Genomic DNA, 2586 nt, shown 5'->3' on the forward strand with positions numbered 1-2586 from the left:
ACCACAGGTTCACCTCAGTGAGGTGAACACACACGAGGACAGAGAGGGAAGAACAGGTCAGAGACACAGCGGCGTCCAAACAAACGCTCCCATCATATGAATAACGAACCTGTTTTATCACAGAGTTTGTCCCGGGACAGAAACGCAGCTCTCTGCAGCAGCTGCCGCCGTCGGACCAAGACTTTGAACACACATCACAGCTCAGACCAGTCAAAGTCCAGCTCAGCAACCTTCAAAAAGTTCTGCTTTTCACTCTCTGCTTTTATGACATTACACTGAAGCAGTGAAACTTAGTGGAGAAGAACAGAAGTCCACTGGTCAGTGTCCATCACCGCGGCAAGGACAGAAGTATGACTGCTGGCACACACACAGATCTCTGAGCCTGCTGCTGGAGGAGCCAAGGACTGAAGCCATTCATCACACAGCAAGAGTGTGTGTGTTTGTGGGAGATCAATACCATATAAGCAGGACACCAAGTTAAAGTCTCTGCTTCTGCTGCGTCTCCACCGTCAGGAGCTGCTGTGCTTCATCAAACACAGACTGATGAAGGACCAGGACCCTGTAAAACTGAGGGTCTCCACCCAGTCCAGTCCCTGAAACTTCAACTTCATTTCTGTTTATAGTTGAACACCAGATATTTTTCAAGTCCTGGTTGAATGAGGTCTGTATCTTTATCCCCGCTAACTTTGCCGAGCTGCGGTTTTAGTCAATTAGCCCAGGAAGTGAGGCAGTCGCTCTTTCTAATAAAGTGTCTGCCAACATGGATTAAAAGGGAAAAAATGTTTAAGCTACTTAACAAAAAAGCCCATGTAATTATTGCTTAACTACTTAAGTCTGCAAAATCTTGTTGTTTATTTTTCCTCATCATTAACCAGCACCTCTGCACCCAAAATTTTAATCTGGGTTTTCCTCATGGCTCACTCCAGTCACTGGATCCACTGAGAAACTCATTCATTAGACCGACTGAAAGAATAAGTCAATAAGCAACGATGTTTCGTTTTTCGGTGAAAATTCCATGATTTGCAGTACCTCAGCAGACTCTCTAGGGGTCGCTCACCCCCTGTTGGAGTCTATGGCCCTAAAAGAGAAGTATGACTTCAAATAATCTGAAAAGGTGTGTTGTGGTTGTAGCCTAACACAATGATGTTAAAAAAGTCCTCATGCACCACTAGAGGGAGCTAAATAATTAGCAGTGGCTTGCGTACCACAGTTTGAGAACCACTGCAGTGTTGGATCATCAGGTCAGATTCAGCTCCTCTACAGTTTGATGGACAGGAGCTCCAGACGCCAAAGGTGAACGTGGGGTGAGACAGGCAGCAGGAGGAGGAGGAGCTGATATTTTTTTTTCTTACTTTTTGTTTTTTTCCTCCCAGACGCAGCATTCCTGTCTTATCTGTTCCAGGCAGGATTCCTGATAAGAGGCCCACATCTCACAGCCCACATCTCACAGCCCATCTACAACTCCTCACACTGTCTCTCTCTCTCTCTCTCTCACACACACACACACAGAGAGATCCACCCACACACTTCACTGCTGAGGGGGGATCAGGGGGAGACTTTTTTAAAGAGCTGTCTTCGGGCTCCATCTGTGATAAGTTTTGTCTCCCCCACTGCTCTAAGTGATGGTGATGAGAGGAACCACACAGACCGTGAAGTGAGCAGCAGCAGCGGCGGCAGCGGGAGGGGGCACAAAAGACGACACCGGCGCCAGCAGCGGCAGGGCACCGGGGGCGGCAGCGGGGGCGGCAGCAGCAGCAGCAGCAGCGGATGAGAACCATGAAGACATGTTTACATGCTAAATGACTGTTTCTCTGACATTTTTCCAACTCCTGAGCTCACAGACCCCCACTCACACAGACCCCCACTCACACAGACCCACCCATCACACTCATTCCCAGGCAGATCTTATCCGTGTGAAAAGACAATTTTCTGCTCATAATGATTCTCCTTTATTTCACAGCTGTATTTATATTTTTCTCCTCGTTTATCTGCCAAACGCTGAAAACGATCTTGTCTCCAATGCTGTGACGGAAGGGACGTTTTTTTTTACAGGACTTTTTACGGCTGGTATGAAATTATACTGAACCTTCCTACGGAGGTTAGTTGAGGTTAGTCTGTGGACATATGGGAGAGGATGGCTGTGGGGAAGACAAAAACTAAAAACTAGGCATGGCTCACTTCAACTTCTTCATGTTCGATACAAATAATTCAACTTGGATTATCTGCCGACACCGATATCAATCCAATACAGGTTTTCAACGTTGCTGTGGCGATATCGTCTCTGTTTATGTCATGTTGCGTATAGTTACGTTTCGCACATTAACACACCGAGAACATGAATAAACCAGGGGTCCAATCAACTCATTAGAACCACAGATCTGACCAGTAGAGATGGACCTGATGGTCCTGACAGTCCCACACTGGTACGCTGCTGTAAATAAATCAATAAAAATGAGTTTGCCCACTGTCACCCGGTGCCTAAGGATCTAATACAATCCTTTATTACTTTTACAGCTGCTCTATGATTCACTGTGTGACAACAGTGGGGCTGGAAATCCTCCAAATACCCCCAAATGTCATCAGTCC

The 2586-nt window shown here is 46.6% G+C and overlaps 1 protein-coding gene across 10 annotated transcripts in view; it reads right to left on the reverse strand.

The window, feature by feature from the left end:
• The window catches only part of ptprfa (protein tyrosine phosphatase receptor type Fa), a 200737-nt gene that overhangs the window by 62675 nt on the left and 135476 nt on the right, over nt 1–2586 (reverse strand). The window lies entirely within an intron of this gene.

The sequence above is a fragment of the Cynoglossus semilaevis genome, chromosome 2, assembly GCF_000523025.1.
Source record: "Cynoglossus semilaevis isolate Cse_v1.0 chromosome 2, Cse_v1.0, whole genome shotgun sequence".
NCBI lineage: Eukaryota > Metazoa > Chordata > Actinopteri > Pleuronectiformes > Cynoglossidae > Cynoglossus > Cynoglossus semilaevis.